At 45.8% G+C, this 22,742-nt stretch overlaps 10 non-coding genes across 10 annotated transcripts; all 10 read left to right on the top strand.

Annotated features, from left to right (window-relative positions):
* The first annotated feature begins 3,807 nt into the window (after nt 1–3,807).
* Nucleotides 3,808–3,881, top strand: trnai-aau (transfer RNA isoleucine (anticodon AAU)). The gene has a single exon. It is a non-coding gene; the product is annotated as a tRNA-Ile (tRNA).
* A 2,011-nt stretch (nt 3,882–5,892) lies between these two features.
* On the top strand, nt 5,893–5,966 carry trnai-aau (transfer RNA isoleucine (anticodon AAU)). Its single transcript has one exon. It is a non-coding gene; the product is annotated as a tRNA-Ile (tRNA).
* A 2,011-nt stretch (nt 5,967–7,977) lies between these two features.
* trnai-aau (transfer RNA isoleucine (anticodon AAU)) lies at nt 7,978–8,051 on the top strand. Its single transcript has one exon. It is a non-coding gene; the product is annotated as a tRNA-Ile (tRNA).
* Nucleotides 8,052–10,062: 2,011 nt separating this feature from the next.
* On the top strand, nt 10,063–10,136 carry trnai-aau (transfer RNA isoleucine (anticodon AAU)). The gene has a single exon. It is a non-coding gene; the product is annotated as a tRNA-Ile (tRNA).
* Nucleotides 10,137–12,147: 2,011 nt separating this feature from the next.
* Nucleotides 12,148–12,221, top strand: trnai-aau (transfer RNA isoleucine (anticodon AAU)). The gene has a single exon. It is a non-coding gene; the product is annotated as a tRNA-Ile (tRNA).
* Nucleotides 12,222–14,232: 2,011 nt separating this feature from the next.
* Nucleotides 14,233–14,306, top strand: trnai-aau (transfer RNA isoleucine (anticodon AAU)). The gene has a single exon. It is a non-coding gene; the product is annotated as a tRNA-Ile (tRNA).
* Nucleotides 14,307–16,317: 2,011 nt separating this feature from the next.
* On the top strand, nt 16,318–16,391 carry trnai-aau (transfer RNA isoleucine (anticodon AAU)). The gene has a single exon. It is a non-coding gene; the product is annotated as a tRNA-Ile (tRNA).
* Nucleotides 16,392–18,402: 2,011 nt separating this feature from the next.
* Nucleotides 18,403–18,476, top strand: trnai-aau (transfer RNA isoleucine (anticodon AAU)). Its single transcript has one exon. It is a non-coding gene; the product is annotated as a tRNA-Ile (tRNA).
* A 2,013-nt stretch (nt 18,477–20,489) lies between these two features.
* On the top strand, nt 20,490–20,563 carry trnai-aau (transfer RNA isoleucine (anticodon AAU)). The gene has a single exon. It is a non-coding gene; the product is annotated as a tRNA-Ile (tRNA).
* Nucleotides 20,564–22,574: 2,011 nt separating this feature from the next.
* trnai-aau (transfer RNA isoleucine (anticodon AAU)) lies at nt 22,575–22,648 on the top strand. Its single transcript has one exon. It is a non-coding gene; the product is annotated as a tRNA-Ile (tRNA).
* The last annotated feature ends 94 nt before the right edge of the window (nt 22,649–22,742 follow it).

Here is a 22,742-nt window from a genome sequence, read left to right as displayed (position 1 = left end):
GGAAGTTCAGATGTCCTTCCCGAAAGGAGGTAAGTGAACCAGATGAGTACTTCCTACTGATCAACAATGTTTTTATGGTGGCTGCACCAATGTCTTGTACAGCCACAACATAACATCCCAACTCCCACTCTCAATGCTCTACCCAATGAAGGTAACCATCCCAAACGTCTGCTTCACCAGCCTGTCTACCTGTGACACCACTTTCAAAGAACTGTGTACCTGCATCCCTGGGTCTCTACCAGACAACACTACCAGGGTCCGAGCATTAACTGTACAAGTCCCATCCTGGTTTGTTTCAATAAAATAGAACACTTCACCTTTATCTAATTAAACTCCATCTGCTATTCTTCAGCCCACTATCCCAGCAGTACTGTCCATCCTGTTGTTTCATAGATAACCTTCTTCACTATCCACTTTCCCACCAATGTCAGTGTCACCCAAAAAAAGCTTACTTACCTGGAATCAAATACTCCCATCAAAACCATTTATCCAAATGACAAACAACAGGGGACCCACTCCACCGCTGGTCACATGCCTCCAGTCAGAAAAACAACATGTCTCCCATCACCCTCTGTCTCCTACCATCAATCCCAATTTTGTATCCAGTTTCCTAGCTCCTCCTGAATGTCATAACCTTTTACATTGATCAGAGCTTATTACCCAGTTTACCACATGGAAAGTAGAACACAGAACAGTACAGCACAAGACCCTTCGGCCACGATGCCACGTCAATCTTTTATCTGACTGTAAGATCAAACTAACCTACATATTCTTCATTTTACTGCCATTCATGTGCCTATCCAGAAGTATATTAAATGTTCCAAATGCATCTAATTTTACTGCCACTGCTGGCAGTGCATTCCACTCACCCACCACGCTGTATGTAACGAACCTACCTCGGAAATCTCCCCTTAACCACTGGCTAATCACCTTAACATTGGACTCCCTTGTAATAGCTAGTTATGTCAAGGTGAAAAATGTCTCTCAATATTCACTCTCTCTGTGCCTCTCATCACCTTGTTCACCTCTACCAAGTCATCCCTCACCCATCTTCACTCCAATGAGAAAAGCCTTAGCTCCCTCAACCTTTCTTCATAGGACATGCCCTCCAGTACAGGCAGCAACCTGGTAAATCTCCTCTTTACCCTCTCTAAAGCTTCCACATCCTTCCTGTAATGAGGGGACCTGAACTGAATACAATATTCCAAGAGTGGTCTGACCAGAGTTCTATAGAGCTGCAGCATAACCTCACAGCTTTAAAACTCAATCCCCAAACTAATGAAATCCCACACAATATATTCCTTCTTAACAAGGCTCTCAGCTTGGGTGGCAACTTTAAGGGATCTAGGGACTTGGAACCCAAGATCCCTCTGTTCCTCCACACTGCCAAGGATCCTGCCTTTAACCCTGCATTCTGCATTCAAATTCAACCTTCCAAAATGAAGGACTTCACACTTTTCCAGATTGAACTCCATCTGCCACTTCTCAGCCCGGCTCTACATCCTGTCAATGCCCCGTTGCAACCTACAACAGCCCTCCACAGTATCAACCACTCCACCAACCCTCGTGTGATTGGCAAAATTTCTAACCCACTCTTCCACTCACACATTCACGTAATTCCTAACCTCACAAAGTGATGAGGTCCTGTAACCTCTCCCTGCAGAAAACCACGAGTCACTGAGCTGCAGAATGAATGCTTTCCATCTATCATCACCCTCTGTCTTCTGTGAGCCAGTAATTCCGTATCCAGACAGACAGGTTCCCCTGTATTCCATGCTTCCGTACTTTCTGAATAAGCCATAAAAGTGTTTGTCATATTCTCAAGATATTCAATAAGATTTGTGGTGAATCTCCTCCAACAACTTCTCCATCACTGGGCTCACGGGTGATGACTGGTGGATGTTGTCGGCAGCAAAACAACCAGTCTCAGTTGTTTTCGCCAACAAATGCAAAACATGAAATATGGCCAGTATTCGGCAGACCTGGCACAGTCTCGGAGGAGAACCAGAGTTCAGGCTTCAATTCAATCAAAGATTCGTTCGTGTTATTTTCCTGGATCTCTGTTAATACTCGTCACACGACTTCCAGAGGCAATTCGTTCGCTTGCTCACCTCTCATGCATCGACACTGGAGTTATCATATCACCAGCAATACCATAGAGCCATTAATAAAAGCAAATTACTGCGGATGCTGGAATCTGAAACCAAAAGAGAAAATGCTGGAAAATCTCAGCAGGTCTGGCACCATCTGCAAGGAGAGAAAAGAGCTGACGTTTCGAGTCTAACGGATTTAAGGTAAAGATAAAAACAAAGGGGGAGTATTATGGAGCTGTTTCTACCACGCTGAGAGGAGGTGAGTCAAGGCTCCAGATGCAAAGGTGATAATGACAGTGCATGGAGAGATTAAAGGGAGATTAAGAGGCGTGAATGACCCAGGCTGAAGCCAGCGCTATGTGACAAAATAAGTGAGGGATGGGTGAAGCAGAGACAAAATGGAAAACAGGGGAGAAGGGTAGCAAAGCGGGAAGAGGAGAGGAAAAAGGTATTGAGAGAGTGGGGAGCGAGAGAAAGAGAGACAGTCAAGAAATAAGAGATACACAACAGTGGCAAAAAAACACAACTAAAAAAGATAAATAAAATAATTGAAATAAAATTACCTGAAGTTATTTGAATTCAACAACTTCAGACAATTTTACTTCGTTTTTTTATTTATCTTTTTTATCATTTCACCTGCACTATCATAGAGCCATTAGATGTGGACAGCACTGAAAACACAGTCTTCGGTCGCACTCGTCCATTCCGAACAGATATCCTCAACTCATCCAGTCGCGATTGCATGCACTTGACCCATTTCTCTCTCAACCCTTCCTATTCAAGTACACGTCCAGATTCCTTAACAGTATTGGAATTATACCATCCATCACCAGCTCGACTGGTAACTTATTCCAGAAACGCACCACCCTCTGCGTGCAGCCGTTGCCCCTCACTGCCTTTCGAATTCTCACCCTCCCACACCAGATTTATACCCTCTAGTTCTGAACTGCCCCACCTGAGCGAAAGGAACTTGTCTATTTACCCGATTCATTCCCCTCATGATTGAAAAACCTCCGTAAGATCAGCTCCCAGCCTCTGACGCGCCAGGCGAAATCGTGAGCGAGTGTTCAGCCTGTAAACGTTTGCACCTTTTCCATTTTCAAATGTAGATGGTAGCATGCTGTCTGAAGCAGTCGTTTTAGCAGCTGACCTGTGGCTGACAAACTCTGCAGGAAGGCCTGATAACTTGCTGTCAAACGAAGATTGCATAAGCAACATGAGTCATTGAGCAAAACGTGCAGTTGACTTCTGAGCTGTTGCTGACACCAAAGCAACTGCGTCGTTTGGAAGCAGAAAGAACCTCACTGATAGATTACAATTCCAATGCCTTTCGCATAAGGTGCGTAGTAGTTAATCAGCAGCACATAACCCTGACTCCAAAGGTCTGTGAGTATCCAGAAGAACAGTGAGCGATCGGTGAAGGTACGGTTCTCCAGACGAAATTTGTCAACGTGAGAAGCTGCAGCTGAGCTGGTGGCGTTGCGATTGAAATTGCATGCGTCGGGACATTGTGCTTCATTTTAGATATCAGAGCAAATGTTTAACTCGAGTATGCGCGTTCGGAAAAGTAAATGTTTTTTTTTGTTGAAAAGCTTTGCAACGAAAGGAAATACTTCAGACTATCGTGCGATCGATGAGAAGCAGAAAATGCAGAGCAGCCGTGGTTGTGGGCACCGGCAATATAGGCATTTGCTCTCGCTGAGCTGCCAGCGTTGGTCGGTTAGCTCAGCTGGTTAGAGCGTGGTGCTAATAACGCCAAGGTCGTGGGTTCGATCCCCACACTGACCACATGCAGCGCTTGTGCGGTTGCTGTGTTTCCAAACGACGTGCTCCACCAAGCCGGAAGCGCCACCTTCGCAATAAAACATTTGACACGGATAGACGCACGACTTGATCGCCTGACTGGGTGGATGTGTCGGCCGCAAAACAACCAGTCTCAGTTGTTTTGGCCAACAAATGCAAAACATTGTGCAGTATTAGGCAGACCTGGCACAGTCTCGGAGGAGAACCAGAGTTCAGGCTTCAATTCGTTCGTGTTATTTTCCTGGATCTCTGTTAATACTCGTCACACGACTTCCAGAGGCAATTCGTTCGCTTGCTCACCTCTCATGCATCGACACTGGAGTTATCATATCACCAGCAATACCATAGAGCCATTAATAAAAGCAAATTACTGCGGATGCTGGAATCTGAAACCAAAAGAGAAAATGCTGGAAAATCTCAGCAGGTCTGGCACCATCTGCAAGGAGAGAAAAGAGCTGACGTTTCGAGTCTAACGGATTTAAGGTAAAGATAAAAACAAAGGGGGAGTATTATCGAGCTGTTTCTACCACGCTGAGAGGAGGTGAGTCAAGGCTCCAGATGCAAAGGTGATAATGACAGTGCATGGAGAGATTAAAGGGAGATTAAGAGGCGTGATTGACCCAGGCTGAAGCCAGCGCTATGTGACAAAATAAGTGAGGGATGGGTGAAGCAGAGACAAAATGGAAAACAGGGGAGAAGGGTAGCAAAGCGGGAAGAGGAGAGGAAAAAGGTATTGAGAGAGTGGGGAGCGAGAGAAAGAGAGACAGTCAAGAAATAAGAGGTACAGAACAGTGGCAAAAAAACACAACTAAAAAAGATAAATAAAATAATTGAAATAAAATTACCTGAAGTTATTTGAATTCAACAACTTCAGACAATTTTACTTCGTTTTTTTATTTATCTTTTTTATCATTTCACCTGCACTATCATAGAGCCATTAGATGTGGACAGCACTGAAAACACAGTCTTCGGTCGCACTCGTCCATTCCGAACAGATATCCTCAACTCATCCAGTCGCGATTGCATGCACTTGACCCATTTCTCTCTCAACCCTTCCTATTCAAGTACACGTCCAGATTCCTTAACAGTATTGGAATTATACCATCCATCACCAGCTCGACTGGTAACTTATTCCAGAAACGCACCACCCTCTGCGTGCAGCCGTTGCCCCTCACTGCCTTTCGAATTCTCACCCTCCCACACCAGATTTATACCCTCCAGTTCTGAACTGCCCCACCTGAGCGAAAGGAACTTGTCTATTTACCCGATTCATTCCCCTCATGATTGAAAAACCTCCGTAAGATCAGCTCCCAGCCTCTGACGCGCCAGGCGAAATCGTGAGCGAGTGTTCAGCCTGTAAACGTTTGCACCTTTTCCATTTTCAAATGTAGATGGTAGCATGCTGTCTGAAGCAGTCGTTTTAGCAGCTGACCTGTGGCTGACAAACTCTGCAGGAAGGCCTGATAACTTGCTGTCAAACGAAGATTGCATAAGCAACATGAGTCATTGAGCAAAACGTGCAGTTGACTTCTGAGCTGTTGCTGACACCAAAGCAACTGCGTCGTTTGGAAGCAGAAAGAACCTCACTGATAGATTACAATTCCAATGCCTTTCGCATAAGGTGCGTAGTAGTTAATCAGCAGCACATAACCCTGACTCCAAAGGTCTGTGAGTATCCAGAAGAACAGTGAGCGATCGTTGAAGGTACGGTTCTCCAGACGAAATTTGTCAACGTGAGAAGCTGCAGCTGAGCTGGTGGCGTTGCGATTGAAATTGCATGCGTCGGGACATTGTGCTTCATTTTAGATATCAGAGCAAATGTTTAACTCGAGTATGCGCGTTCGGAAAAGTAAATGTTTTTTTTTGTTGAAAAGCTTTGCAACGAAAGGAAATACTTCAGACTATCGTGCGATCGATGAGAAGCAGAAAATGCAGAGCAGCCGTGGTTGTGGGCACCGGCAATATAGGCATTTGCTCTCGCTGAGCTGCCAGCGTTGGTCGGTTAGCTCAGCTGGTTAGAGCGTGGTGCTAATAACGCCAAGGTCGTGGGTTCGATCCCCACACTGACCACATGCAGCGCTTGTGCGGTTGCTGTGTTTCCAAACGACGTGCTCCACCAAGCCGGAAGCGCCACCTTCGCAAAAAAACATTTGACACGGATAGACGCACGACTTGATCGCCTGACTGGGTGGATGTGTCGGCCGCAAAACAACCAGTCTCAGTTGTTTTGGCCAACAAATGCAAAACATTGTGCAGTATTAGGCAGACCTGGCACAGTCTCGGAGGAGAACCAGAGTTCAGGCTTCAATTCGTTCGTGTTATTTTCCTGGATCTCTGTTAATACTCGTCACACGACTTCCAGAGGCAATTCGTTCGCTTGCTCACCTCTCATGCATCGACACTGGAGTTATCATATCACCAGCAATACCATAGAGCCATTAATAAAAGCAAATTACTGCGGATGCTGGAATCTGAAACCAAAAGAGAAAATGCTGGAAAATCTCAGCAGGTCTGGCACCATCTGCAAGGAGAGAAAAGAGCTGACGTTTCGAGTCTAACGGATTTAAGGTAAAGATAAAAACAAAGGGGGAGTATTATCGAGCTGTTTCTACCACGCTGAGAGGAGGTGAGTCAAGGCTCCAGATGCAAAGGTGATAATGACAGTGCATGGAGAGATTAAAGGGAGATTAAGAGGCGTGATTGACCCAGGCTGAAGCCAGCGCTATGTGACAAAATAAGTGAGGGATGGGTGAAGCAGAGACAAAATGGAAAACAGGGGAGAAGGGTAGCAAAGCGGGAAGAGGAGAGGAAAAAGGTATTGAGAGAGTGGGGAGCGAGAGAAAGAGAGACAGTCAAGAAATAAGAGGTACAGAACAGTGGCAAAAAAACACAACTAAAAAAGATAAATAAAATAATTGAAATAAAATTACCTGAAGTTATTTGAATTCAACAACTTCAGACAATTTTACTTCGTTTTTTTATTTATCTTTTTTATCATTTCACCTGCACTATCATAGAGCCATTAGATGTGGACAGCACTGAAAACACAGTCTTCGGTCGCACTCGTCCATTCCGAACAGATATCCTCAACTCATCCAGTCGCGATTGCATGCACTTGACCCATTTCTCTCTCAACCCTTCCTATTCAAGTACACGTCCAGATTCCTTAACAGTATTGGAATTATACCATCCATCACCAGCTCGACTGGTAACTTATTCCAGAAACGCACCACCCTCTGCGTGCAGCCGTTGCCCCTCACTGCCTTTCGAATTCTCACCCTCCCACACCAGATTTATACCCTCCAGTTCTGAACTGCCCCACCTGAGCGAAAGGAACTTGTCTATTTACCCGATTCATTCCCCTCATGATTGAAAAACCTCCGTAAGATCAGCTCCCAGCCTCTGACGCGCCAGGCGAAATCGTGAGCGAGTGTTCAGCCTGTAAACGTTTGCACCTTTTCCATTTTCAAATGTAGATGGTAGCATGCTGTCTGAAGCAGTCGTTTTAGCAGCTGACCTGTGGCTGACAAACTCTGCAGGAAGGCCTGATAACTTGCTGTCAAACGAAGATTGCATAAGCAACATGAGTCATTGAGCAAAACGTGCAGTTGACTTCTGAGCTGTTGCTGACACCAAAGCAACTGCGTCGTTTGGAAGCAGAAAGAACCTCACTGATAGATTACAATTCCAATGCCTTTCGCATAAGGTGCGTAGTAGTTAATCAGCAGCACATAACCCTGACTCCAAAGGTCTGTGAGTATCCAGAAGAACAGTGAGCGATCGTTGAAGGTACGGTTCTCCAGACGAAATTTGTCAACGTGAGAAGCTGCAGCTGAGCTGGTGGCGTTGCGATTGAAATTGCATGCGTCGGGACATTGTGCTTCATTTTAGATATCAGAGCAAATGTTTAACTCGAGTATGCGCGTTCGGAAAAGTAAATGTTTTTTTTTGTTGAAAAGCTTTGCAACGAAAGGAAATACTTCAGACTATCGTGCGATCGATGAGAAGCAGAAAATGCAGAGCAGCCGTGGTTGTGGGCACCGGCAATATAGGCATTTGCTCTCGCTGAGCTGCCAGCGTTGGTCGGTTAGCTCAGCTGGTTAGAGCGTGGTGCTAATAACGCCAAGGTCGTGGGTTCGATCCCCACACTGACCACATGCAGCGCTTGTGCGGTTGCTGTGTTTCCAAACGACGTGCTCCACCAAGCCGGAAGCGCCACCTTCGCAAAAAAACATTTGACACGGATAGACGCACGACTTGATCGCCTGACTGGGTGGATGTGTCGGCCGCAAAACAACCAGTCTCAGTTGTTTTGGCCAACAAATGCAAAACATTGTGCAGTATTAGGCAGACCTGGCACAGTCTCGGAGGAGAACCAGAGTTCAGGCTTCAATTCGTTCGTGTTATTTTCCTGGATCTCTGTTAATACTCGTCACACGACTTCCAGAGGCAATTCGTTCGCTTGCTCACCTCTCATGCATCGACACTGGAGTTATCATATCACCAGCAATACCATAGAGCCATTAATAAAAGCAAATTACTGCGGATGCTGGAATCTGAAACCAAAAGAGAAAATGCTGGAAAATCTCAGCAGGTCTGGCACCATCTGCAAGGAGAGAAAAGAGCTGACGTTTCGAGTCTAACGGATTTAAGGTAAAGATAAAAACAAAGGGGGAGTATTATCGAGCTGTTTCTACCACGCTGAGAGGAGGTGAGTCAAGGCTCCAGATGCAAAGGTGATAATGACAGTGCATGGAGAGATTAAAGGGAGATTAAGAGGCGTGAATGACCCAGGCTGAAGCCAGCGCTATGTGACAAAATAAGTGAGGGATGGGTGAAGCAGAGACAAAATGGAAAACAGGGGAGAAGGGTAGCAAAGCGGGAAGAGGAGAGGAAAAAGGTATTGAGAGAGTGGGGAGCGAGAGAAAGAGAGACAGTCAAGAAATAAGAGGTACAGAACAGTGGCAAAAAAACACAACTAAAAAAGATAAATAAAATAATTGAAATAAAATTACCTGAAGTTATTTGAATTCAACAACTTCAGACAATTTTACTTCGTTTTTTTATTTATCTTTTTTATCATTTCACCTGCACTATCATAGAGCCATTAGATGTGGACAGCACTGAAAACACAGTCTTCGGTCGCACTCGTCCATTCCGAACAGATATCCTCAACTCATCCAGTCGCGATTGCATGCACTTGACCCATTTCTCTCTCAACCCTTCCTATTCAAGTACACGTCCAGATTCCTTAACAGTATTGGAATTATACCATCCATCACCAGCTCGACTGGTAACTTATTCCAGAAACGCACCACCCTCTGCGTGCAGCCGTTGCCCCTCACTGCCTTTCGAATTCTCACCCTCCCACACCAGATTTATACCCTCCAGTTCTGAACTGCCCCACCTGAGCGAAAGGAACTTGTCTATTTACCCGATTCATTCCCCTCATGATTGAAAAACCTCCGTAAGATCAGCTCCCAGCCTCTGACGCGCCAGGCGAAATCGTGAGCGAGTGTTCAGCCTGTAAACGTTTGCACCTTTTCCATTTTCAAATGTAGATGGTAGCATGCTGTCTGAAGCAGTCGTTTTAGCAGCTGACCTGTGGCTGACAAACTCTGCAGGAAGGCCTGATAACTTGCTGTCAAACGAAGATTGCATAAGCAACATGAGTCATTGAGCAAAACGTGCAGTTGACTTCTGAGCTGTTGCTGACACCAAAGCAACTGCGTCGTTTGGAAGCAGAAAGAACCTCACTGATAGATTACAATTCCAATGCCTTTCGCATAAGGTGCGTAGTAGTTAATCAGCAGCACATAACCCTGACTCCAAAGGTCTGTGAGTATCCAGAAGAACAGTGAGCGATCGTTGAAGGTACGGTTCTCCAGACGAAATTTGTCAACGTGAGAAGCTGCAGCTGAGCTGGTGGCGTTGCGATTGAAATTGCATGCGTCGGGACATTGTGCTTCATTTTAGATATCAGAGCAAATGTTTAACTCGAGTATGCGCGTTCGGAAAAGTAAATGTTTTTTTTTGTTGAAAAGCTTTGCAACGAAAGGAAATACTTCAGACTATCGTGCGATCGATGAGAAGCAGAAAATGCAGAGCAGCCGTGGTTGTGGGCACCGGCAATATAGGCATTTGCTCTCGCTGAGCTGCCAGCGTTGGTCGGTTAGCTCAGCTGGTTAGAGCGTGGTGCTAATAACGCCAAGGTCGTGGGTTCGATCCCCACACTGACCACATGCAGCGCTTGTGCGGTTGCTGTGTTTCCAAACGACGTGCTCCACCAAGCCGGAAGCGCCACCTTCGCAAAAAAACATTTGACACGGATAGACGCACGACTTGATCGCCTGACTGGGTGGATGTGTCGGCCGCAAAACAACCAGTCTCAGTTGTTTTGGCCAACAAATGCAAAACATTGTGCAGTATTAGGCAGACCTGGCACAGTCTCGGAGGAGAACCAGAGTTCAGGCTTCAATTCGTTCGTGTTATTTTCCTGGATCTCTGTTAATACTCGTCACACGACTTCCAGAGGCAATTCGTTCGCTTGCTCACCTCTCATGCATCGACACTGGAGTTATCATATCACCAGCAATACCATAGAGCCATTAATAAAAGCAAATTACTGCGGATGCTGGAATCTGAAACCAAAAGAGAAAATGCTGGAAAATCTCAGCAGGTCTGGCACCATCTGCAAGGAGAGAAAAGAGCTGACGTTTCGAGTCTAACGGATTTAAGGTAAAGATAAAAACAAAGGGGGAGTATTATCGAGCTGTTTCTACCACGCTGAGAGGAGGTGAGTCAAGGCTCCAGATGCAAAGGTGATAATGACAGTGCATGGAGAGATTAAAGGGAGATTAAGAGGCGTGATTGACCCAGGCTGAAGCCAGCGCTATGTGACAAAATAAGTGAGGGATGGGTGAAGCAGAGACAAAATGGAAAACAGGGGAGAAGGGTAGCAAAGCGGGAAGAGGAGAGGAAAAAGGTATTGAGAGAGTGGGGAGCGAGAGAAAGAGAGACAGTCAAGAAATAAGAGGTACAGAACAGTGGCAAAAAAACACAACTAAAAAAGATAAATAAAATAATTGAAATAAAATTACCTGAAGTTATTTGAATTCAACAACTTCAGACAATTTTACTTCGTTTTTTTATTTATCTTTTTTATCATTTCACCTGCACTATCATAGAGCCATTAGATGTGGACAGCACTGAAAACACAGTCTTCGGTCGCACTCGTCCATTCCGAACAGATATCCTCAACTCATCCAGTCGCGATTGCATGCACTTGACCCATTTCTCTCTCAACCCTTCCTATTCAAGTACACGTCCAGATTCCTTAACAGTATTGGAATTATACCATCCATCACCAGCTCGACTGGTAACTTATTCCAGAAACGCACCACCCTCTGCGTGCAGCCGTTGCCCCTCACTGCCTTTCGAATTCTCACCCTCCCACACCAGATTTATACCCTCCAGTTCTGAACTGCCCCACCTGAGCGAAAGGAACTTGTCTATTTACCCGATTCATTCCCCTCATGATTGAAAAACCTCCGTAAGATCAGCTCCCAGCCTCTGACGCGCCAGGCGAAATCGTGAGCGAGTGTTCAGCCTGTAAACGTTTGCACCTTTTCCATTTTCAAATGTAGATGGTAGCATGCTGTCTGAAGCAGTCGTTTTAGCAGCTGACCTGTGGCTGACAAACTCTGCAGGAAGGCCTGATAACTTGCTGTCAAACGAAGATTGCATAAGCAACATGAGTCATTGAGCAAAACGTGCAGTTGACTTCTGAGCTGTTGCTGACACCAAAGCAACTGCGTCGTTTGGAAGCAGAAAGAACCTCACTGATAGATTACAATTCCAATGCCTTTCGCATAAGGTGCGTAGTAGTTAATCAGCAGCACATAACCCTGACTCCAAAGGTCTGTGAGTATCCAGAAGAACAGTGAGCGATCGTTGAAGGTACGGTTCTCCAGACGAAATTTGTCAACGTGAGAAGCTGCAGCTGAGCTGGTGGCGTTGCGATTGAAATTGCATGCGTCGGGACATTGTGCTTCATTTTAGATATCAGAGCAAATGTTTAACTCGAGTATGCGCGTTCGGAAAAGTAAATGTTTTTTTTTGTTGAAAAGCTTTGCAACGAAAGGAAATACTTCAGACTATCGTGCGATCGATGAGAAGCAGAAAATGCAGAGCAGCCGTGGTTGTGGGCACCGGCAATATAGGCATTTGCTCTCGCTGAGCTGCCAGCGTTGGTCGGTTAGCTCAGCTGGTTAGAGCGTGGTGCTAATAACGCCAAGGTCGTGGGTTCGATCCCCACACTGACCACATGCAGCGCTTGTGCGGTTGCTGTGTTTCCAAACGACGTGCTCCACCAAGCCGGAAGCGCCACCTTCGCAAAAAAACATTTGACACGGATAGACGCACGACTTGATCGCCTGACTGGGTGGATGTGTCGGCCGCAAAACAACCAGTCTCAGTTGTTTTGGCCAACAAATGCAAAACATTGTGCAGTATTAGGCAGACCTGGCACAGTCTCGGAGGAGAACCAGAGTTCAGGCTTCAATTCGTTCGTGTTATTTTCCTGGATCTCTGTTAATACTCGTCACACGACTTCCAGAGGCAATTCGTTCGCTTGCTCACCTCTCATGCATCGACACTGGAGTTATCATATCACCAGCAATACCATAGAGCCATTAATAAAAGCAAATTACTGCGGATGCTGGAATCTGAAACCAAAAGAGAAAATGCTGGAAAATCTCAGCAGGTCTGGCACCATCTGCAAGGAGAGAAAAGAGCTGACGTTTCGAGTCTAACGGATTTAAGGTAAAGATAAAAACAAAGGGGGAGTATTATCGAGCTGTTTCTACCACGCTGAGAGGAGGTGAGTCAAGGCTCCAGATGCAAAGGTGATAATGACAGTGCATGGAGAGATTAAAGGGAGATTAAGAGGCGTGAATGACCCAGGCTGAAGCCAGCGCTATGTGACAAAATAAGTGAGGGATGGGTGAAGCAGAGACAAAATGGAAAACAGGGGAGAAGGGTAGCAAAGCGGGAAGAGGAGAGGAAAAAGGTATTGAGAGAGTGGGGAGCGAGAGAAAGAGAGACAGTCAAGAAATAAGAGGTACAGAACAGTGGCAAAAAAACACAACTAAAAAAGATAAATAAAATAATTGAAATAAAATTACCTGAAGTTATTTGAATTCAACAACTTCAGACAATTTTACTTCGTTTTTTTATTTATCTTTTTTATCATTTCACCTGCACTATCATAGAGCCATTAGATGTGGACAGCACTGAAAACACAGTCTTCGGTCGCACTCGTCCATTCCGAACAGATATCCTCAACTCATCCAGTCGCGATTGCATGCACTTGACCCATTTCTCTCTCAACCCTTCCTATTCAAGTACACGTCCAGATTCCTTAACAGTATTGGAATTATACCATCCATCACCAGCTCGACTGGTAACTTATTCCAGAAACGCACCACCCTCTGCGTGCAGCCGTTGCCCCTCACTGCCTTTCGAATTCTCACCCTCCCACACCAGATTTATACCCTCCAGTTCTGAACTGCCCCACCTGAGCGAAAGGAACTTGTCTATTTACCCGATTCATTCCCCTCATGATTGAAAAACCTCCGTAAGATCAGCTCCCAGCCTCTGACGCGCCAGGCGAAATCGTGAGCGAGTGTTCAGCCTGTAAACGTTTGCACCTTTTCCATTTTCAAATGTAGATGGTAGCATGCTGTCTGAAGCAGTCGTTTTAGCAGCTGACCTGTGGCTGACAAACTCTGCAGGAAGGCCTGATAACTTGCTGTCAAACGAAGATTGCATAAGCAACATGAGTCATTGAGCAAAACGTGCAGTTGACTTCTGAGCTGTTGCTGACACCAAAGCAACTGCGTCGTTTGGAAGCAGAAAGAACCTCACTGATAGATTACAATTCCAATGCCTTTCGCATAAGGTGCGTAGTAGTTAATCAGCAGCACATAACCCTGACTCCAAAGGTCTGTGAGTATCCAGAAGAACAGTGAGCGATCGGTGAAGGTACGGTTCTCCAGACGAAATTTGTCAACGTGAGAAGCTGCAGCTGAGCTGGTGGCGTTGCGATTGAAATTGCATGCGTCGGGACATTGTGCTTCATTTTAGATATCAGAGCAAATGTTTAACTCGAGTATGCGCGTTCGGAAAAGTAAATGTTTTTTTTTGTTGAAAAGCTTTGCAACGAAAGGAAATACTTCAGACTATCGTGCGATCGATGAGAAGCAGAAAATGCAGAGCAGCCGTGGTTGTGGGCACCGGCAATATAGGCATTTGCTCTCGCTGAGCTGCCAGCGTTGGTCGGTTAGCTCAGCTGGTTAGAGCGTGGTGCTAATAACGCCAAGGTCGTGGGTTCGATCCCCACACTGACCACATGCAGCGCTTGTGCGGTTGCTGTGTTTCCAAACGACGTGCTCCACCAAGCCGGAAGCGCCACCTTCGCAAAAAAACATTTGACACGGATAGACGCACGACTTGATCGCCTGACTGGGTGGATGTGTCGGCCGCAAAACAACCAGTCTCAGTTGTTTTGGCCAACAAATGCAAAACATTGTGCAGTATTAGGCAGACCTGGCACAGTCTCGGAGGAGAACCAGAGTTCAGGCTTCAATTCGTTCGTGTTATTTTCCTGGATCTCTGTTAATACTCGTCACACGACTTCCAGAGGCAATTCGTTCGCTTGCTCACCTCTCATGCATCGACACTGGAGTTATCATATCACCAGCAATACCATAGAGCCATTAATAAAAGCAAATTACTGCGGATGCTGGAATCTGAAACCAAAAGAGAAAATGCTGGAAAATCTCAGCAGGTCTGGCACCATCTGCAAGGAGAGAAAAGAGCTGACGTTTCGAGTCTAACGGATTTAAGGTAAAGATAAAAACAAAGGGGGAGTATTATCGAGCTGTTTCTACCACGCTGAGAGGAGGTGAGTCAAGGCTCCAGATGCAAAGGTGATAATGACAGTGCATGGAGAGATTAAAGGGAGATTAAGAGGCGTGATTGACCCAGGCTGAAGCCAGCGCTATGTGACAAAATAAGTGAGGGATGGGTGAAGCAGAGACAAAATGGAAAACAGGGGAGAAGGGTAGCAAAGCGGGAAGAGGAGAGGAAAAAGGTATTGAGAGAGTGGGGAGCGAGAGAAAGAGAGACAGTCAAGAAATAAGAGGTACAGAACAGTGGCAAAAAAACACAACTAAAAAAGATAAATAAAATAATTGAAATAAAATTACCTGAAGTTATTTGAATTCAACAACTTCAGACAATTTTACTTCGTTTTTTTATTTATCTTTTTTATCATTTCACCTGCACTATCATAGAGCCATTAGATGTGGACAGCACTGAAAACACAGTCTTCGGTCGCACTCGTCCATTCCGAACAGATATCCTCAACTCATCCAGTCGCGATTGCATGCACTTGACCCATTTCTCTCTCAACCCTTCCTATTCAAGTACACGTCCAGATTCCTTAACAGTATTGGAATTATACCATCCATCACCAGCTCGACTGGTAACTTATTCCAGAAACGCACCACCCTCTGCGTGCAGCCGTTGCCCCTCACTGCCTTTCGAATTCTCACCCTCCCACACCAGATTTATACCCTCCAGTTCTGAACTGCCCCACCTGAGCGAAAGGAACTTGTCTATTTACCCGATTCATTCCCCTCATGATTGAAAAACCTCCGTAAGATCAGCTCCCAGCCTCTGACGCGCCAGGCGAAATCGTGAGCGAGTGTTCAGCCTGTAAACGTTTGCACCTTTTCCATTTTCAAATGTAGATGGTAGCATGCTGTCTGAAGCAGTCGTTTTAGCAGCTGACCTGTGGCTGACAAACTCTGCAGGAAGGCCTGATAACTTGCTGTCAAACGAAGATTGCATAAGCAACATGAGTCATTGAGCAAAACGTGCAGTTGACTTCTGAGCTGTTGCTGACACCAAAGCAACTGCGTCGTTTGGAAGCAGAAAGAACCTCACTGATAGATTACAATTCCAATGCCTTTCGCATAAGGTGCGTAGTAGTTAATCAGCAGCACATAACCCTGACTCCAAAGGTCTGTGAGTATCCAGAAGAACAGTGAGCGATCGTTGAAGGTACGGTTCTCCAGACGAAATTTGTCAACGTGAGAAGCTGCAGCTGAGCTGGTGGCGTTGCGATTGAAATTGCATGCGTCGGGACATTGTGCTTCATTTTAGATATCAGAGCAAATGTTTAACTCGAGTATGCGCGTTCGGAAAAGTAAATGTTTTTTTTTGTTGAAAAGCTTTGCAACGAAAGGAAATACTTCAGACTATCGTGCGATCGATGAGAAGCAGAAAATGCAGAGCAGCCGTGGTTGTGGGCACCGGCAATATAGGCATTTGCTCTCGCTGAGCTGCCAGCGTTGGTCGGTTAGCTCAGCTGGTTAGAGCGTGGTGCTAATAACGCCAAGGTCGTGGGTTCGATCCCCACACTGACCACATGCAGCGCTTGTGCGGTTGCTGTGTTTCCAAACGACGTGCTCCACCAAGCCGGAAGCGCCACCTTCGCAAAAAAACATTTGACACGGATAGACGCACGACTTGATCGCCTGACTGGGTGGATGTGTCGGCCGCAAAACAACCAGTCTCAGTTGTTTTGGCCAACAAATGCAAAACATTGTGCAGTATTAGGCAGACCTGGCACAGTCTCGGAGGAGAACCAGAGTTCAGGCTTCAATTCGTTCGTGTTATTTTCCTGGATCTCTGTTAATACTCGTCACACGACTTCCAGAGGCAATTCGTTCGCTTGCTCACCTCTCATGCATCGACACTGGAGTTATCATATCACCAGCAATACCATAGAGCCATTAATAAAAGCAAATTACTGCGGATGCTGGAATCTGAAACCAAAAGAGAAAATGCTGGAAAATCTCAGCAGGTCTGGCACCATCTGCAAGGAGAGAAAAGAGCTGACGTTTCGAGTCTAACGGATTTAAGGTAAAGATAAAAACAAAGGGGGAGTATTATCGAGCTGTTTCTACCACGCTGAGAGGAGGTGAGTCAAGGCTCCAGATGCAAAGGTGATAATGACAGTGCATGGAGAGATTAAAGGGAGATTAAGAGGCGTGAATGACCCAGGCTGAAGCCAGCGCTATGTGACAAAATAAGTGAGGGATGGGTGAAGCAGAGACAAAATGGAAAACAGGGGAGAAGGGTAGCAAAGCGGGAAGAGGAGAGGAAAAAGGTATTGAGAGAGTGGGGAGCGAGAGAAAGAGAGACAGTCAAGAAATAAGAGGTACAGAACAGTGGCAAAAAAACACAACTAAAAAAGATAAATAAAATAATTGAAATAAAATTACCTGAAGTTATTTGAATTCAACAACTTCAGACAATTTTACTTCGTTTTTTTATTTATCTTTTTTATCATTTCACCTGCACTATCATAGAGCCATTAGATGTGGACAGCACTGAAAACACAGTCTTCGGTCGCACTCGTCCATTCCGAACAGATATCCTCAACTCATCCAGTCGCGATTGCATGCACTTGACCCATTTCTCTCTCAACCCTTCCTATTCAAGTACACGTCCAGATTCCTTAACAGTATTGGAATTATACCATCCATCACCAGCTCGACTGGTAACTTATTCCAGAAACGCACCACCCTCTGCGTGCAGCCGTTGCCCCTCACTGCCTTTCGAATTCTCACCCTCCCACACCAGATTTATACCCTCCAGTTCTGAACTGCCCCACCTGAGCGAAAGGAACTTGTCTATTTACCCGATTCATTCCCCTCATGATTGAAAAACCTCCGTAAGATCAGCTCCCAGCCTCTGACGCGCCAGGCGAAATCGTGAGCGAGTGTTCAGCCTGTAAACGTTTGCACCTTTTCCATTTTCAAATGTAGATGGTAGCATGCTGTCTGAAGCAGTCGTTTTAGCAGCTGACCTGTGGCTGACAAACTCTGCAGGAAGGCCTGATAACTTGCTGTCAAACGAAGATTGCATAAGCAACATGAGTCATTGAGCAAAACGTGCAGTTGACTTCTGAGCTGTTGCTGACACCAAAGCAACTGCGTCGTTTGGAAGCAGAAAGAACCTCACTGATAGATTACAATTCCAATGCCTTTCGCATAAGGTGCGTAGTAGTTAATCAGCAGCACATAACCCTGACTCCAAAGGTCTGTGAGTATCCAGAAGAACAGTGAGCGATCGGTGAAGGTACGGTTCTCCAGACGAAATTTGTCAACGTGAGAAGCTGCAGCTGAGCTGGTGGCGTTGCGATTGAAATTGCATGCGTCGGGACATTGTGCTTCATTTTAGATATCAGAGCAAATGTTTAACTCGAGTATGCGCGTTCGGAAAAGTAAATGTTTTTTTTTGTTGAAAAGCTTTGCAACGAAAGGAAATACTTCAGACTATCGTGCGATCGACGAGAAGCAGAAAATGCAGAGCAGCCGTGGTTGTGGGCACCGGCAATATAGGCATTTGCTCTCGCTGAGCTGCCAGCGTTGGTCGGTTAGCTCAGCTGATTAGAGCGTGGTGCTAATAACGCCAAGGTCGTGGGTTCGATCCCCACACTGACCACATGCAGCGCTTGTGTGGTTGCTGTGTTTCCAAACGACGTGCTCCACCAAGCCGGAAGCGCCACCTTCGCAATAAAACATTTGACACGGAGAGAGGCACGACTTGATCGCCTGACTGGGTGGATGTGTCGGCCGCAAAACAACCAGTCTCAGTTGTTTTGGCCAACAAATGCAAAACATTGTGCAGTATTAGGCAGACCTGGCACAGTCTCGGAGGAGAACCAGAGTTCAGGCTTCAATTCGTTCGTGTTATTTTCCTGGATCTCTGTTAATACTCGTCACACGACTTCCAGAGGCAATTCGTTCGCTTGCTCACCTCTCATGCATCGACACTGGAGTTATCATATCACCAGCAATACCATAGAGCCATTAATAAAAGCAAATTACTGCGGATGCTGGAATCTGAAACCAAAAGAGAAAATGCTGGAAAATCTCAGCAGGTCTGGCACCATCTGCAAGGAGAGAAAAGAGCTGACGTTTCGAGTCTAACGGATTTAAGGTAAAGATAAAAACAAAGGGGGAGTATTATGGAGCTGTTTCTACCACGCTGAGAGGAGGTGAGTCAAGGCTCCAGATGCAAAGGTGATAATGACAGTGCATGGAGAGATTAAAGGGAGATTAAGAGGCGTGAATGACCCAGGCTGAAGCCAGCGCTATGTGACAAAATAAGTGAGGGATGGGTGAAGCAGAGACAAAATGGAAAACAGGGGAGAAGGGTAGCAAAGCGGGAAGAGGAGAGGAAAAAGGTATTGAGAGAGTGGGGAGCGAGAGAAAGAGAGACAGTCAAGAAATAAGAGGTACAGAACAGTGGCAAAAAAAACACAACTAAAAAAGATAAATAAAATAATTGAAATAAAATTACCTGAAGTTATTTGAATTCAACAACTTCAGACAATTTTACTTCGTTTTTTTATTTATCTTTTTTATCATTTCACCTGCACTATCATAGAGCCATTAGATGTGGACAGCACTGAAAACACAGTCTTCGGTCGCACTCGTCCATTCCGAACAGATATCCTCAACTCATCCAGTCGCGATTGCATGCACTTGACCCATTTCTCTCTCAACCCTTCCTATTCAAGTACACGTCCAGATTCCTTAACAGTATTGGAATTATACCATCCATCACCAGCTCGACTGGTAACTTATTCCAGAAACGCACCACCCTCTGCGTGCAGCCGTTGCCCCTCACTGCCTTTCGAATTCTCACCCTCCCACACCAGATTTATACCCTCTAGCTCTGAACTGCCCCACCTGAGCGAAAGGAACTTGTCTATTTACCCGATTCATTCCCCTCATGATTGAAAAACCTCCGTAAGATCAGCTCCCAGCCTCTGACGCGCCAGGCGAAATCGTGAGCGAGTGTTCAGCCTGTAAACGTTTGCACCTTTTCCATTTTCAAATGTAGATGGTAGCATGCTGTCTGAAGCAGTCGTTTTAGCAGCTGACCTGTGGCTGACAAACTCTGCAGGAAGGCCTGATAACTTGCTGTCAAACGAAGATTGCATAAGCAACATGAGTCATTGAGCAAAACGTGCAGTTGACTTCTGAGCTGTTGCTGACACCAAAGCAACTGCGTCGTTTGGAAGCAGAAAGAACCTCACTGATAGATTACAATTCCAATGCCTTTCGCATAAGGTGCGTAGTAGTTAATCAGCAGCACATAACCCTGACTCCAAAGGTCTGTGAGTATCCAGAAGAACAGTGAGCGATCGGTGAAGGTACGGTTCTCCAGACGAAATTTGTCAACGTGAGAAGCTGCAGCTGAGCTGGTGGCGTTGCGATTGAAATTGCATGCGTCGGGACATTGTGCTTCATTTTAGATATCAGAGCAAATGTTTAACTCGAGTATGCGCGTTCGGAAAAGTAAATGTTTTTTTTTTGTTGAAAAGCTTTGCAACGAAAGGAAATACTTCAGACTATCGTGCGATCGATGAGAAGCAGAAAATGCAGAGCAGCCGTGGTTGTGGGCACCGGCAATATAGGCATTTGCTCTCGCTGAGCTACCAGCGTTGGTCGGTTAGCTCAGCTGGTTAGAGCGTGGTGCTAATAACGCCAAAGTCGTGGGTTCGATCCCCACACTGACCACATGCAGCGCTTGTGTGGTTGCTGTGTTTCCAAACGACGTGCTCCACCAAGCCGGAAGCGCCACCTTCGCAATAAAACATTTGACAGGGATAGAGGCCCGACTTGATCGCCTGACTGGGTGGATGTGTCGGCCGCAAAACAACCAGTCTCAGTTGTTTTGGCCAACAAATGCAAAACATTGTGCAGTATTAGGCAGACCTGGCACAGTCTCGGAGGAGAACCAGAGTTCAGGCTTCAATTCGTTCGTGTTATTTTCCTGGATCTCTGTTAATACTCGTCACACGACTTCCAGAGGCAATTCGTTCGCTTGCTCACCTCTCATGCATCGACACTGGAGTTATCATATCACCAGCAATACCATAGAGCCATTAATAAAAGCAAATTACTGCGGATGCTGGAATCTGAAACCAAAAGAGAAAATGCTGGAAAATCTCAGCAGGTCTGGCACCATCTGCAAGGAGAGAAAAGAGCTGACGTTTCGAGTCTAACGGATTTAAGGTAAAGATAAAAACAAAGGGGGAGTATTATCGAGCTGTTTCTACCACGCTGAGAGGAGGTGAGTCAAGGCTCCAGATGCAAAGGTGATAATGACAGTGCATGGAGAGATTAAAGGGAGATTAAGAGGCGTGAATGACCCAGGCTGAAGCCAGCGCTATGTGACAAAATAAGTGAGGGATGGGTGAAGCAGAGACAAAATGGAAAACAGGGGAGAAGGGTAGCAAAGCGGGAAGAGGAGAGGAAAAAGGTATTGAGAGAGTGGGGAGCGAGAGAAAGAGAGACAGTCAAGAAATAAGAGATACACAACAGTGGCAAAAAAACACAACTAAAAAAGATAAATAAAATAATTGAAATAAAATTACCTGAAGTTATTTGAATTCAACAACTTCAGACAATTTTACTTCGTTTTTTTATTTATCTTTTTTATCATTTCACCTGCACTATCATAGAGCCATTAGATGTGGACAGCACTGAAAACACAGTCTTCGGTCGCACTCGTCCATTCCGAACAGATATCCTCAACTCATCCAGTCGCGATTGCATGCACTTGACCCATTTCTCTCTCAACCCTTCCTATTCAAGTACACGTCCAGATTCCTTAACAGTATTGGAATTATACCATCCATCACCAGCTCGACTGGTAACTTATTCCAGAAACGCACCACCCTCTGCGTGCAGCCGTTGCCCCTCACTGCCTTTCGAATTCTCACCCTCCCACACCAGATTTATACCCTCCAGTTCTGAACTGCCCCACCTGAGCGAAAGGAACTTGTCTATTTACCCGATTCATTCCCCTCATGATTGAAAAACCTCCGTAAGATCAGCTCCCAGCCTCTGACGCGCCAGGCGAAATCGTGAGCGAGTGTTCAGCCTGTAAACGTTTGCACCTTTTCCATTTTCAAATGTAGATGGTAGCATGCTGTCTGAAGCAGTCGTTTTAGCAGCTGACCTGTGGCTGACAAACTCTGCAGGAAGGCCTGATAACTTGCTGTCAAACGAAGATTGCATAAGCAACATGAGTCATTGAGCAAAACGTGCAGTTGACTTCTGAGCTGTTGCTGACACCAAAGCAACTGCGTCGTTTGGAAGCAGAAAGAACCTCACTGATAGATTACAATTCCAATGCCTTTCGCATAAGGTGCGTAGTAGTTAATCAGCAGCACATAACCCTGACTCCAAAGGTCTGTGAGTATCCAGAAGAACAGTGAGCGATCGGTGAAGGTACGGTTCTCCAGACGAAATTTGTCAACGTGAGAAGCTGCAGCTGAGCTGGTGGCGTTGCGATTGAAATTGCATGCGTCGGGACATTGTGCTTCATTTTAGATATCAGAGCAAATGTTTAACTCGAGTATGCGCGTTCGGAAAAGTAAATGTTTTTTTTTGTTGAAAAGCTTTGCAACGAAAGGAAATACTTCAGACTATCGTGCGATCGATGAGAAGCAGAAAATGCAGAGCAGCCGTGGTTGTGGGCACCGGCAATATAGGCATTTGCTCTCGCTGAGCTGCCAGCGTTGGTCGGTTAGCTCAGCTGGTTAGAGCGTGGTGCTAATAACGCCAAGGTCGTGGGTTCGATCCCCACACTGACCACATGCAGCGCTTGTGCGGTTGCTGTATTTCCAAACGACGTGCTCCACCAAGCCGGAAGCGCCACCTTCGCAATAAAACATTTGACACGGATAGA

Source organism: Chiloscyllium punctatum, chromosome 17, assembly GCF_047496795.1.
Source record: "Chiloscyllium punctatum isolate Juve2018m chromosome 17, sChiPun1.3, whole genome shotgun sequence".
NCBI classification, from domain to species: Eukaryota; Metazoa; Chordata; class Chondrichthyes; order Orectolobiformes; family Hemiscylliidae; genus Chiloscyllium; species Chiloscyllium punctatum.
Note: the sequence above shows the minus strand (reverse complement) of the source record. Positions and strands in the feature narration are given on the sequence as shown.